Source organism: Myotis daubentonii, chromosome 4, assembly GCF_963259705.1.
Source record: "Myotis daubentonii chromosome 4, mMyoDau2.1, whole genome shotgun sequence".
In the NCBI taxonomy this organism is placed as follows: Eukaryota; Metazoa; Chordata; class Mammalia; order Chiroptera; family Vespertilionidae; genus Myotis; species Myotis daubentonii.
In genome coordinates, this window is record NC_081843.1 from 1,353,546 (window position 1) to 1,369,731 (window position 16,186).

A 16,186-nucleotide genomic window follows, 5' to 3' on the forward strand; every position below is an offset into this window, starting at 1 on the left:
TTCCACTGGTAATGTCTGGGATTAAAAAACGGCAGGAAATGTAGTATGAATCTATTTACTTTTATTTGTAGGGTTTCTTACAAGTTTATAATCATATCCGGAAACTCTAATTGCGTATTTTAAGAGTTTTACCACAATTAGAGTGTTTTCCTACAAGTAAGTACTGGAACCTTAAGGATTTTAACTCATTCACACAAAAGACTCCAGAGAAGTTCGGCCTCAATTGTAAACATAGGCAGTATAGTCATTCCTTACAGACTTTCTACAGAAACTTTGAGCTGTATAAACATGAATTCCTAACATTTGAAAGCAAATTCAACTGAAAACGCTCCCTAAAGTGTCCGTAGTTGAGAATATTATCAGTTTTCTGGTCATTTACCAGCTTTCCACTGGTAATGTCTGTCAGTAAAAAACGGCAGGAAATGTAGTACGAATCCATTTACTTTTATTTCAAGGGTTTCTTACAAGTTTTTAATCATTTCCGGAAACTCTAATTGCGTATTTTAAGAGTTTTACCACAATTAGAGAGTTTTGTAACAAGTAAGTACTGGAACCCTAAGGATTTTAACTGATTCACACAAAAGACGCCAGAGAAGTTCGGCCTCAATTGGAAACATAGGCAGTATAGTCATTCCTTACAGACTTTCTACAGAAATTTTGAGCTGTATAACCATAAATTCCTAACATTTGAAAGCAAATTCAAGTGAAAATGCTCCCTAAAGTGTCCGGAGTTGTAAATATTATCAGTTTTCTGGTCATTTACCAGCTTTCCACTGGTAATGTCTGGGATTAAAAAACGGCAGGAAATGTAGTACGAATCCATTTACTTTTATTTCAAGGGTTTCTTACAAGTTTATAATCATTCCTGGAAACTCTTATTGCGTATTTTAAGAGTTTTACGGCAATTAGAGAGTTTAGTTACAAGTAAGTACTGGAACCGTAAGGATATTAACTGATTCACACAAAAGACGCCAGAGAAGTTCGGCCTCAATTTGTGACATAGGCAGTATAGTCATTCCTTACAAAGTTTATACAGAAACTTTGAGCTGTATAAACATGAATTCCTAACATTTGAAATCAAATTCATGTGAATACGCTCCCTATAGTGTCCGGAGTTGTAAATATTATCAGTTTTCTGGTCATTTACCAGCTTTCCACTGGTAATGTCTGTCAGTAAAAAACGGCAGGAAATGTAGTACGAATCCATTTACTTTTATTTCAAGGGTTTCTTACAAGTTTATAATCATTTCTGGAAACTCTTATTGCGTATTTTAAGAGTTTTACCAAAATTTGAGAGTTTTCTTACAAGTAAGTACTGGAACCGTAAGGATTTTAACTCATTCACATGAAAGACGCCAGAGAAGTTCGGCCTCAATTGTAAACATTAGCAGTTAAATCCTTACTTACAGTCTTCCTACAGAAACTTTGAGCTGTATAAACATTAATTCCTAACATTTGAAAGGAAATTCAAGTGAAAACGCTCCCTAAAGTATCCGGAGTTGTAAATATTATCAGGTTTGGGTCATTTACCAGCTTTCCACTGGTAATGTCTGGGATTAAAAAACGGCAGGAAATGTAGTATGAATCTATTTACTTTTATTTGTAGGGTTTCTTACAAGTTTATAATCATATCCGGAAACTCTAATTGCGTATTTTAAGAGTTTTACCACAATTAGAGTGTTTTTCTACAAGTAAGTACTGGAACCGTAAGGATTTTAACTCATTCACACAAAAGACGCCAGAGAAGTTCGGCCTCAATTGTAAACATAGGCAATATAGTCATTCCTTACAGACTTCCTATAGAAACTTTGAGCTGTATAAACATGAATTCCTAACATTTGAAATCAAATTCAAGTGAAAACGCTCCCCAAATTGTCCGGAGTTGTAAATATTATCAGTTTTCTGGTCATTTACCAGCTTTTCACTGGTAATGTCTGGGATTAAAAAATGGCAGGAAATGTAGTACGAATCCACTTACTTTTATTACAAGGGTTTCTTACAAGTTTATAATCATTTCCGGAAGCTCTAATTTCGTATTTACAAGTTTTACTACAATTAGTGAGTTTTCCTACAAGTAAGTACTGGAACCTTAAGGATTTTAACTGATTCACACAAAAGACGCCAGAGAAGTTCGGCCTCAATTGTAAACATAGGCAGTATAGTCATTCCTTACAGACTTTCTACAAAAATTTTGAGCTGTATACACATGAATTCCTAACATTTGAAAGCAAACTCAAGTGAAAACGCTCCCTAAAGTGTCCGGAGGTGTAAATATTATCAGTTTTCTGGTCATTTACCAGCTTTCAACTGGTAATATCTCGGATTAAAAACGGCAGGAAATGTAGTACGAATCCATTTACTTTTATTTCAAGGGTTTCTTACAAGTTTTTAATCATTTCCGGAAACTCTAATTGCGTATTTTAAGAGTTTTACCACAATTAGAGAGTTTTCCTACAAGTAAGTACTGGAACCTTAAGGATTTTAACTATTTCACACAAAAGAGGCCAGAGAAGTTCGGCCTCAATTGTAAACATAGGCAGTATAGTCATTCCTTACAGACTTTCTACAGAAACTTTGAGCTGTATAAACATGAATTCCTAACATTTGAAAGCAAATTCAAGTGAAAACGCTCCCTAAAGTGTCCGGAGTTGTAAATATTATCAGTTTTCTTGTCATTTACCAGCTTTCCACTTGTAATGTCTGTCAGTAAAAAACGGCAGGAAATGTAGTACGAATCCATTTACTTTTATTTCAAGGGTTTCTTACAAGTTTATAATCATTTCTGAAAACTCTAATTGCGTATTTTAATAGTTTTACCACAATTAGAGAGTTCGTTACAAGTAAGTACTGGAACCCTAAGGATTTTAACTGATTCACACAAAAGACGCCAGAGAAGTTCGGCCTCAATTGGAAACATAGGCAGTATAGTCATTCCTTACAGACTTTCTACAGAAATTTTGAGCTGTATAAACATGAATTCCTAACATTTGAAAGCAAATTCAAGTGAAAAAGCTCCCTAAAGTGTCCGGACTTGTAAATATTATCAGTTTTCTGGTCATTTACCAGCTTTCAACTGGTAATGTCTGGGATTAAAAACGGCAGGAAATGTAGTACGAATCCATTTACTTTTATTTCAAGGGTTTCTTACAAGTTTATAATCATTTCTGGAAACTCTTATTGCGTATTTTAAGAGTTTTACGGCAATTAGAGAGTTTAGTTACAAGTAAGTACTGGAACCGTAAGGATATTAACTGATTCACACAAAAGACGCCAGAGAAGTTCGGCCTCAATTTGTAACATAGGCAGTATAGTCATTCCTTACAAACTTTATACAGAAACTTTGAGCTGTATAAACATGAATTCCTAACATTTGAAAGCAAATTCATGTGAATACGCTCCCTATAGTGTCCGGAGTTGTAAATATTATCAGTTTTCTGGTCATTTACCAGCTTTCCACTGGTAATGTCTGTCAGTAAAAAACGGCAGGAAATGTAGTACGAATCCATTTACTTTTATTTCAAGGGTTTCTTACAAGTTTATAATCATTTCTGGAAACTCTTATTGCGTATTTTAAGAGTTTTACCAAAATTTGAGAGTTTTCTTACAAGTAAGTACTGGAACCGTAAGGATTTTAACTCATTCACATGAAAGACGCCAGAGAAGTTCGGCCTCAATTGTAAACATTAGCAGTTAAATCCTTACTTACAGTCTTCCTACAGAAACTTTGAGCTGTATAAACATTAATTCCTAACATTTGAAAGGAAATTCAAGTGAAAACGCTCCCTAAAGTATCCGGAGTTGTAAATATTATCAGGTTTGGGTCATTTACCAGCTTTCCACTGGTAATGTCTGGGATTAAAAAACGGCAGGAAATGTAGTATGAATCTATTTACTTTTATTTGTAGGGTTTCTTACAAGTTTATAATCATATCCGGAAACTCTAATTGCGTATTTTAAGAGTTTTACCACAATTAGAGTGTTTTCCTACAAGTAAGTACTGGAACCTTAAGGATTTTAACTCATTCACACAAAAGACTCCAGAGAAGTTCGGCCTCAATTGTAAACATAGGCAGTATAGTCATTCCTTACAGACTTTCTACAGAAACTTTGAGCTGTATAAACATGAATTCCTAACATTTGAAAGCAAATTCAACTGAAAACGCTCCCTAAAGTGTCCGTAGTTGAGAATATTATCAGTTTTCTGGTCATTTACCAGCTTTCCACTGGTAATGTCTGTCAGTAAAAAACGGCAGGAAATGTAGTACGAATCCATTTACTTTTATTTCAAGGGTTTCTTACAAGTTTTTAATCATTTCCGGAAACTCTAATTGCGTATTTTAAGAGTTTTACCACAATTAGTGAGTTTTCCTACAAGTAAGTACTGGAACCTTAAGGATTTTAACTCATTCACACAAAAGACGCCAGAGAAGTTCGGCCTCAATTGTAAACAGAGGCAGTATAGTCATTCCTTACAGACTTTCTACAGAAACTTTGAGCTGTATAAACATGAATTCCTAACATTAGAAAGCAAATTCAAGTGAAAACGCTCCCTAAAGTGTCCGGATTTGTAAATATTATCAGTTTTCTGGTCATTTACCAGCTTTCCACTGGTAATGTCTGGGATTAAAAACGGCAGGAAATGTAGTACGAATCCATTTACTTTTATTTCAAGGGTTTCTTACAAGTTTTTAATCATTTCAGGAAACTCTAATTGCGTATTTCAAGAGTTTTACCACAATTAGAGAGTTTTGTAACAAGTAAGTACTGGAACCCTAAGGATTTTAACTGATTCACACAAAAGACGCCAGAGAAGTTCGGCCTCAATTGGAAACATAGGCAGTATAGTCATTCCTTACAGACTTTCTACAGAAATTTTGAGCTGTAAAACCATAAATTCCTAACATTTGAAAGCAAATTCAAGTGAAAATGCTCCCTAAAGTGTCCGGAGTTGTAAATATTATCAGTTTTCTGGTCATTTACCAGCTTTCCACTGGTAATGTCTGGGATTAAAAAACGGCAGGAAATGTAGTACGAATCCATTTACTTTTATTTCAAGGGTTTCTTACAAGTTTATAATCATTCCTGGAAACTCTTATTGCGTATTTTAAGAGTTTTACGGCAATTAGAGAGTTTAGTTACAAGTAAGTACTGGAACCGTAAGGATATTAACTGATTCACACAAAAGACGCCAGAGAAGTTCGGCCTCAATTTGTGACATAGGCAGTATAGTCATTCCTTACAAAGTTTATACAGAAACTTTGAGCTGTATAAACATGAATTCCTAACATTTGAAAGCAAATTCATGTGAATACGCTCCCTATAGTGTCCGGAGTTGTAAATATTATCAGTTTTCTGGTCATTTACCAGCTTTCCACTGGTAATGTCTGTCAGTAAAAAACGGCAGGAAATGTAGTACGAATCCATTTACTTTTATTTCAAGGGTTTCTTACAAGTTTATAATCATTTCTGGAAACTCTTATTGCGTATTTTAAGAGTTTTACCAAAATTTGAGAGTTTTCTTACAAGTAAGTACTGGAACCGTAAGGATTTTAACTCATTCACATGAAAGACGCCAGAGAAGTTCGGCCTCAATTGTAAACATTAGCAGTTAAATCCTTACTTACAGTCTTCCTACAGAAACTTTGAGCTGTATAAACATTAATTCCTAACATTTGAAAGGAAATTCAAGTGAAAACGCTCCCTAAAGTATCCGGAGTTGTAAATATTATCAGGTTTGGGTCATTTACCAGCTTTCCACTGGTAATGTCTGGGATTAAAAAACGGCAGGAAATGTAGTATGAATCTATTTACTTTTATTTGTAGGGTTTCTTACAAGTTTATAATCATATCCGGAAACTCTAATTGCGTATTTTAAGAGTTTTACCACAATTAGAGAGTTTTCCTACAAGTAAGTACTGGAACCGTAAGGATTTTAACTCATTCACACAAAAGACGCCAGAGAAGTTCGGCCTCAATTGTAAACATAGGCAATATAGTCATTCCTTACAGACTTCCTATAGAAACTTTGAGCTGTATAAACATGAATTCCTAACATTTGAAATCAAATTCAAGTGAAAACGCTCCCCAAATTGTCCGGAGTTGTAAATATTATCAGTTTTCTGGTCATTTACCAGCTTTTCACTGGTAATGTCTGGGATTAAAAAATGGCAGGAAATGTAGTACGAATCCACTTACTTTTATTACAAGGGTTCCTTACAAGTTTATAAACATTTCCGGAAGCTCTAATTTCGTATTTACAAGTTTTACTACAATTAGTGAGTTTTCCTACAAGTAAGTACTGGAACCTTAAGGATTTTAACTGATTCACACAAAAGACGCCAGAGAAGTTCGGCCTCAATTGTAAACATAGGCAGTATAGTCATTCCTTACAGACTTTCTACAGAAATTTTGAGCTGTATACACATGAATTCCTAACATTTGAAAGCAAACTCAAGTGAAAACGCTCCCTAAAGTGTCCGGAGGTGTAAATATTATCAGTTTTCTGGTCATTTACCAGCTTTCAACTGGTAATATCTCGGATTAAAAACGGCAGGAAATGTAGTACGAATCCATTTACTTTTATTTCAAGGGTTTCTTACAAGTTTTTAATCATTTCCGGAAACTCTAATTGTGTATTTTAAGAGTTTTACCACAATTAGAGAGTTTTCCTACAAGTAAGTACTGGAACCTTAAGGATTTTAACTATTTCACACAAGAGACGCCAGAGAAGTTCGGCCTCAATTGTAAACATAGGCAGTATAGTCATTCCTTACAGAGTTTCTACAGAAACTTTGAGCTGTATAAACATGAATTCCTAACATTTGAAAGCAAATTCAAGTGAAAACGCTCCCTAAAGTGTCCGGAGTTGTAAATATTATCAGTTTTCTTGTCATTTACCAGCTTTCCACTTGTAATGTCTGTCAGTAAAAAACGGCAGGAAATGTAGTACGAATCCATTTACTTTTATTTCAAGGGTTTCTTACAAGTTTATAATCATTTCTGAAAACTCTAATTGCGTATTTTAAGAGTTTTACCACAATTAGAGAGTTCGTTACAAGTAAGTACTGGAACCCTAAGGATTTTAACTGATTCACACAAAAGACGCCAGAGAAGTTCGGCCTCAATTGTAAACATAGGCAGTATAGTCATTCCTTACAGACTTTCTACAGAAATTTTGAGCTGTATAAACATGAATTCCTAACATTTGAAAGCAAATTCAAGTGAAAAAGCTCCCTAAAGTGTCCGGACTTGTAAATATTATCAGTTTTCTGGTCATTTACCAGTTTTCAACTGGTAATGTCTGGGATTAAAAACGGCAGGAAATGTAGTACGAATCCATTTACTTTTATTTCAAGGGTTTCTTACAAGTTTTTAATCATTTCAGGAAACTCTAATTGCGTATTTTAAGAGTTTTACCACAATTAGAGAGTTTTGTAACAAGTAAGTACTGGAACCCTAAGGATTTTAACTGATTCACACAAAAGACGCCAGAGAAGTTCGGCCTCAATTGGAAACATAGGCAGTATAGTCATTCCTTACAGACTTTCTACAGAAATTTTGCGCTGTATAACCATAAATTCCTAACATTTGAAAGCAAATTCAAGTGAAAATGGTCCCTAAAGTGTCCGGAGTTGTAAATATTATCAGTTTTCTGGTCATTTACCAGCTTTCCACTGGTAATGTCTGGGATTAAAAAACGGCAGGAAATGTAGTACGAATCCATTTACTTTTATTTCAAGGGTTTCTTACAAGTTTATAATCATTTCTGGAAACTCTTATTGCGTATTTTAAGAGTTTTACCAAAATTTGAGAGTTTTCTTACAAGTAAGTACTGGAACCGTAAGGATTTTAACTCATTCACATGAAAGACGCCAGAGAAGTTCGGCCTCAATTGTAAACATTAGCAGTTAAATCCTTACTTACAGTCTTCCTACAGAAACTTTGAGCTGTATAAACATTAATTCCTAACATTTGAAAGGAAATTCAAGTGAAAACGCTCCCTAAAGTATCCGGAGTTGTAAATATTATCAGGTTTGGGTCATTTACCAGCTTTCCACTGGTAATGTCTGGGATTAAAAAACGGCAGGAAATGTAGTATGAATCTATTTACTTTTATTTGTAGGGTTTCTTACAAGTTTATAATCATATCCGGAAACTCTAATTGCGTATTTTAAGAGTTTTACCACAATTAGAGAGTTTTCCTACAAGTAAGTACTGGAACCGTAAGGATTTTAACTCATTCACACAAAAGACGCCAGAGAAGTTCGGCCTCAATTGTAAACATAGGCAATATAGTCATTCCTTACAGACTTCCTATAGAAACTTTGAGCTGTATAAACATGAATTCCTAACATTTGAAATCAAATTCAAGTGAAAACGCTCCCCAAATTGTCCGGAGTTGTAAATATTATCAGTTTTCTGGTCATTTACCAGCTTTTCACTGGTAATGTCTGGGATTAAAAAATGGCAGGAAATGTAGTACGAATCCACTTACTTTTATTACAAGGGTTCCTTACAAGTTTATAATCATTTCCGGAAGCTCTAATTTCGTATTTACAAGTTTTACTACAATTAGTGAGTTTTCCTACAAGTAAGTACTGGAACCTTAAGGATTTTAACTGATTCACACAAAAGACGCCAGAGAAGTTCGGCCTCAATTGTAAACATAGGCAGTATAGTCATTCCTTACAGACTTTCTACAGAAATTTTGAGCTGTATACACATGAATTCCTAACATTTGAAAGCAAACTCAAGTGAAAACGCTCCCTAAAGTGTCCGGAGGTGTAAATATTATCAGTTTTCTGGTCATTTACCAGCTTTCAACTGGTAATATCTCGGATTAAAAACGGCAGGAAATGTAGTACGAATCCATTTACTTTTATTTCAAGGGTTTCTTACAAGTTTTTAATCATTTCCGGAAACTCTAATTGTGTATTTTAAGAGTTTTACTACAATTAGAGAGTTTTCCTACAAGTAAGTACTGGAACCTTAAGGATTTTAACTATTTCACACAAGAGACGCCAGAGAAGTTCGGCCTCAATTGTAAACATAGGCAGTATAGTCATTCCTTACAGAGTTTCTACAGAAACTTTGAGCTGTATAAACATGAATTCCTAACATTTGAAAGCAAATTCAAGTGAAAACGCTCCCTAAAGTGTCCGGAGTTGTAAATATTATCAGTTTTCTTGTCATTTACCAGCTTTCCACTTGTAATGTCTGTCAGTAAAAAACGGCAGGAAATGTAGTACGAATCCATTTACTTTTATTTCAAGGGTTTCTTACAAGTTTATAATCATTTCTGAAAACTCTAATTGCGTATTTTAAGAGTTTTACCACAATTAGAGAGTTTTGTAACAAGTAAGTACTGGAACCCTAAGGATTTTAACTGATTCACACAAAAGACGCCAGAGAAGTTCGGCCTCAATTGGAAACATAGGCAGTATAGTCATTCCTTACAGACTTTCTACAGAAATTTTGAGCTGTATAACCATAAATTCCTAACATTTGAAAGCAAATTCAAGTGAAAATGGTCCCTAAAGTGTCCGGAGTTGTAAATATTATCAGTTTTCTGGTCATTTACCAGCTTTCCACTGGTAATGTCTGGGATTAAAAAACGGCAGGAAATGTAGTACGAATCCATTTACTTTTATTTCAAGGGTTTCTTACAAGTTTATAATCATTTCTGGAAACTCTTATTGCGTATTTTAAGAGTTTTACCAAAATTTGAGAGTTTTCTTACAAGTAAGTACTGGAACCGTAAGGATTTTAACTCATTCACATTAAAGACGCCAGAGAAGTTCGGCCTCAATTGTAAACATTAGCAGTTAAATCCTTACTTACAGTCTTCCTACAGAAACTTTGAGCTGTATAAACATTAATTCCTAACATTTGAAAGGAAATTCAAGTGAAAACGCTCCCTAAAGTATCCGGAGTTGTAAATATTATCAGGTTTGGGTCATTTACCAGCTTTCCACTGGTAATGTCTGGGATTAAAAAACGGCAGGAAATGTAGTATGAATCTATTTACTTTTATTTGTAGGGTTTCTTACAAGTTTATAATCATATCCGGAAACTCTAATTGCGTATTTTAAGAGTTTTACCACAATTAGAGAGTTTTCCTACAAGTAAGTACTGGAACCGTAAGGATTTTAACTCATTCACACAAAAGACGCCAGAGAAGTTCGGCCTCAATTGTAAACATAGGCAATATAGTCATTCCTTACAGACTTCCTATAGAAACTTTGAGCTGTATAAACATGAATTCCTAACATTTGAAATCAAATTCAAGTGAAAACGCTCCCCAAATTGTCCGGAGTTGTAAATATTATCAGTTTTCTGGTCATTTACCAGCTTTTCACTGGTAATGTCTGGGATTAAAAAATGGCAGGAAATGTAGTACGAATCCACTTACTTTTATTACAAGGGTTCCTTACAAGTTTATAATCATTTCCGGAAGCTCTAATTTCGTATTTACAAGTTTTACTACAATTAGTGAGTTTTCCTACAAGTAAGTACTGGAACCTTAAGGATTTTAACTGATTCACACAAAAGACGCCAGAGAAGTTCGGCCTCAATTGTAAACATAGGCAGTATAGTCATTCCTTACAGACTTTCTACAGAAATTTTGAGCTGTATACACATGAATTCCTAACATTTGAAAGCAAACTCAAGTGAAAACGCTCCCTAAAGTGTCCGGAGGTGTAAATATTATCAGTTTTCTGGTCATTTACCAGCTTTCAACTGGTAATATCTCGGATTAAAAACGGCAGGAAATGTAGTACGAATCCATTTACTTTTATTTCAAGGGTTTCTTACAAGTTTTTAATCATTTCCGGAAACTCTAATTGTGTATTTTAAGAGTTTTACTACAATTAGAGAGTTTTCCTACAAGTAAGTACTGGAACCTTAAGGATTTTAACTATTTCACACAAGAGACGCCAGAGAAGTTCGGCCTCAATTGTAAACATAGGCAGTATAGTCATTCCTTACAGAGTTTCTACAGAAACTTTGAGCTGTATAAACATGAATTCCTAACATTTGAAAGCAAATTCAAGTGAAAACGCTCCCTAAAGTGTCCGGAGTTGTAAATATTATCAGTTTTCTTGTCATTTACCAGCTTTCCACTTGTAATGTCTGTCAGTAAAAAACGGCAGGAAATGTAGTACGAATCCATTTACTTTTATTTCAAGGGTTTCTTACAAGTTTATAATCATTTCTGAAAACTCTAATTGCGTATTTTAAGAGTTTTACCACAATTAGAGAGTTCGTTGGAAGTAAGTACTGGAACCCTAAGGATTTTAACTGATTCACACAAAAGACGCCAGAGAAGTTCGGCCTCAATTGTAAACATAGGCAGTATAGTCATTCCTTACAGACTTTCTACAGAAATTTTGAGCTGTATAAACATGAATTCCTAACATTTGAAAGCAAATTCAAGTGAAAAAGCTCCCTAAAGTGTCCGGACTTGTAAATATTATCAGTTTTCTGGTCATTTACCAGCTTTCCACTGGTAATGTCTGGGATTAAAAACGGCAGGAAATGTAGTACGAATCCATTTACTTTTATTTCAAGGGTTTCTTACAAGTTTTTAATCATTTCAGGAAACTCTAATTGCGTATTTTAAGAGTTTTACCACAATTAGAGAGTTTTGTAACAAGTAAGTACTGGAACCCTAAGGATTTTAACTGATTCACACAAAAGACGCCAGAGAAGTTCGGCCTCAATTGGAAACATAGGCAGTATAGTCATTCCTTACAGACTTTCTACAGAAATTTTGAGCTGTATAACCATAAATTCCTAACATTTGAAAGCAAATTCAAGTGAAAATGGTCCCTAAAGTGTCCGGAGTTGTAAATATTATCAGTTTTCTGGTCATTTACCAGCTTTCCACTGGTAATGTCTGGGATTAAAAAACGGCAGGAAATGTAGTACGAATCCATTTACTTTTATTTCAAGGGTTTCTTACAAGTTTATAATCATTTCTGGAAACTCTTATTGCGTATTTTAAGAGTTTTACGGCAATTAGAGAGTTTAGTTACAAGTAAGTACTGGAACCGTAAGGATATTAACTGATTCACACAAAAGACGCCAGAGAAGTTCGGCCTCAATTTGTAACATAGGCAGTATAGTCATTCCTTACAAACTTTATACAGAAACTTTGAGCTGTATAAACATGAATTCCTAACATTTGAAAGCAAATTCATGTGAATACGCTCCCTATAGTGTCCGGAGTTGTAAATATTATCAGTTTTCTGGTCATTTACCAGCTTTCCACTGGTAAATGTCTGTCAGTAAAAAACGGCAGGAAATGTAGTACGAATCCATTTACTTTTATTTCAAGGGTTTCTTACAAGTTTATAATCATTTCTGGAAACTCTTATTGCGTATTTTAAGAGTTTTACCAAAATTTGAGAGTTTTCTTACAAGTAAGTACTGGAACCGTAAGGATTTTAACTCATTCACATGAAAGACGCCAGAGAAGTTCGGCCTCAATTGTAAACATTAGCAGTTAAATCCTTACTTACAGTCTTCCTTCAGAAACTTTGAGCTGTATAAACATTAATTGCTAACATTTGAAAGGAAATTCAAGTGAAAACGCTCCCTAAAGTATCCGGAGTTGTAAATATTATCAGGTTTGGGTCATTTACCAGCTTTCAACTGGTAATGTCTGGGATTAAAAAACGGCAGGAAATGTAGTATGAATCTATTTACTTTTATTTGTAGGGTTTCTTACAAGTTTATAATCATATCCGGAAACTCTAATTGCGTATTTTAAGAGTTTTACCACAATTAGAGAGTTTTCCTACAAGTAAGTACTGGAACCGTAAGGATTTTAACTCATTCACACAAAAGACGCCAGAGAAGTTCGGCCTCAATTGTAAACATAGGCAATATAGTCATTCCTTAGAGACTTCCTATAGAAACTTTGAGCTGTATAAACATGAATTCCTAACATTTGAAATCAAATTCAAGTGAAAACGCTCCCCAAATTGTCCGGAGTTGTAAATATTATCAGTTTTCTGGTCATTTACCAGCTTTTCACTGGTAATGTCTGGGATTAAAAAATGGCAGGAAATGTAGTACGAATCCACTTACTTTTATTACAAGGGTTTCTTACAAGTATATAATCATTTCTGGAAACTCTAATTGCGTATTTTAAGAGTTTTACCACAATTAGAGTGTTTTGTAACAAGTAAGTACTGGAATCGTAAGGATTTTAACTGATTCACACTAAAGACGCCAGAGAAGTTCGGCCTCAATTGTAAACATAGGCAGTATAGACATTCCTTACAGACTTTCTACAAAAATTTTGAGCTGTATAAACATGAATGCCTAACATTTGATGACAAATTTAAGTGAAAACGCTCCCTAAAGTGCCCGGAGTTGTAAATATTATCAGTTTTCTGGTCTTTTACCAGCTTTCCACTGGTAATGTCTGGGATTAAAAAACGGCAGGAAATGTAGTAAGAATCCATTTACTTTTATTAAAGGGTTTCTTACAAGTTTATAATCATTTCTGGAAACTCTAATTGCGTATTTTAAGAGTTTTACCACAATTAGAGAGTTTTGTAACAAGTAAGTACTGGAACCGTAAGGATTTTAACTGATTCACACAAAAGACGCCAGAGAAGTTCGGCCTCAATTGTAAACATACGTAGTATAGTCATTCCTTACAGTCTTTCTACAGAAATTTTGAGCTGTATAAACATGAATTCCTAACATTTGAAAGCAAATTCAAGTGAAAACGCTCCCTAAAGTGTCCGGATTTGTAAATATTATCAGTTTTCTGGTCATTTACCAGCTTTCCACTGATAATGTCTGGGATTAAAAAACCGCAGGAAATGTAGTAAGAATCCATTTACTTTTATTTCAAGCGTTTCTTACAAGTACATAATCATTTCTGGAAATTCTAATTGCGTATTTTAAGAGTTTTACCACAATTAGAGAGTTTTGTAACAAGTAAGTACTGGAACCGTAAGGATTTTAACTGATCTCAGAAAAGACGCCAGAGAAGTTCGGCCTCAATTGTAAACATTAGCAGTGAAGTCCTTACTTACAGTCTTCTACAGAAATTTTGAGCTGTATAATCAAGAATTCCTAACATTTGAAAGCAAATTTAAGTGAACACGCTCCCTAAAGTGCCCGGAGTTGTAAATATTATCAGTTTTGTGGTCATTTAACAGCTTTCCACTGGTAATGTCTGGGATTAAAAAACGGCAGGAAATGTAGTACGAATCCATTTACTTTTATTTCAAGCGTTTCTTACAAGTTTATAATCATTTCTGGAAACTCTAATTGCGTATTTTAAGAGTTTTACCACAATTAGAGAGTTTTGTAAAAAGTAAAGACAGGAACCGTAAGGATTTTAACTGATTCACACAAAAGACGCCAGAGAAGTTCGGCCTCAATTGTAAACATAGGCAGTATAGTCATTCCTCACAGACTTTCTACAAAAATTTTGAGCTGTATAAACATGAATGCCTAACATTTGATGACAAATTTAAGTGAAAACGCTCCCTAAAGTGCCCGGAGTTGTAAATATTATCAGTTTTCTGGTCATTTACCAGCTTTCCACTGGAAATGTCTGGGATTAAAAAACGGCAGGAAATGTAGTATGAATCCATTCACTTTTATTTCAAGGGTTTCTTATAAGTTTAAAATCATTTCTGGAAACTCTAATTGCGAATTTTAAGAGTTTTACCACAATTAGAGAGTTTTGTAACAAGTAAGTACTGGAACCTTAAGGATTTTAACTGATTCACACAAAAGACGCCAGAGAAGTTCGGCCTCAACTGTAAACATAGGCAGTATAGGGATTCCTTACAGACTTTCTACAGAAATTTTGAGGTGTATAAACATGAATTCCTAACATTTGAAAGCAAATTCAAGTGAAAACGCTCCCTAAAGTGCCCGGAGTTGTAAATATTATCAGTTTTCTCGTCATTTACCAGATTTCCACTGGTAATGTCTGGGATTAAAAAACAGCAGGAAATGTAGTAAGAATCGATTTACTTTTATTTCAAGCGTTTCTTACAAGTATATAATCATTTCTGGAAACTCTAATTGCGTATTTTAAGAGTTTTACCACAATTAGAGTGTTTTGTAACAAGTAAGTACTGGAATCGTAAGGATTTTAACTGATTCACACTAAAGACGCCAGAGAAGTTCGGCCTCAATTGTAAACATAGGCAGTATAGTCATTCCTTACAGACTTTCTACAAAAATTTTGAGCTGTATAAACATGAATGCCTAACATTTGATGACAAATTTAAGTGAAAACGCTCCCTAAATTGCCCGGAGTTGTAAATATTATCAGTTTTCTGGTCTTTTACCAGCTTTCCACTGGTAATGTCTGGGATTAAAAAACGGCAGGAAATGTAGTAAGAATCCATTTACTTTTATTAAAGGGTTTCTTACAAGTATATAATCATTTCTGGAAACTCTAATTGCGTATTTTAAGAGTTTTACCACAATTAGAGTGTTTTGTAACAAGTAAGTACTGGAATCGTAAGGATTTTAACTGATTCACACTAAAGACGCCAGAGAAGTTCGGCCTCAATTGTAAACATTAGCAGTGAAGTCCTTACTTACAGACTTTCTACAGAAATTTTGAGCTGTATAAACAAGAATTCCTAACATTTGAAAGCAAATTTAAGTGAAAACGCTCCCTAAAGTGCCCGGAGTTGTAAATATTATCAGTTTTGTGGTCATTTACCAGCTTTCCTCTGGTAATGTCTGGGATTAAAAAACGGCAGGAAATGTAGTACGAATCCATTTACTTTTATTTCAAGGGTTTCTTACAAGTTTATAATCATTTCTGGAAACTCTAATTGCGTATTTTAAGAGATTTACCACAATTAGAGAGTTTTGTAACAAGTAAGTACTGGAACCTTAAGGATATTAACTGATTCAAACAAAAGACGCCAGAGAAGTTCGGCCTCAATTGTAAACATTAGCAGTGAAGTCCTTACTTACAGTCTTTCTACAGAAATTTTGAGCTGTATAAACAAGAATTCCTAACATTTGAAAGCAAATTTAAGTGAAAACGCTCCCTAAAGTGCCCGGAGTTGTAAATATTATCAGTTTTCTGGTCATTTACCAGCTTTCCACTGGAAATGTCTGGGATTAAAAAACGGCAGGAAATGTAGTATGAATCCATTCACTTTTATTTCAAGGGTTTCTTATA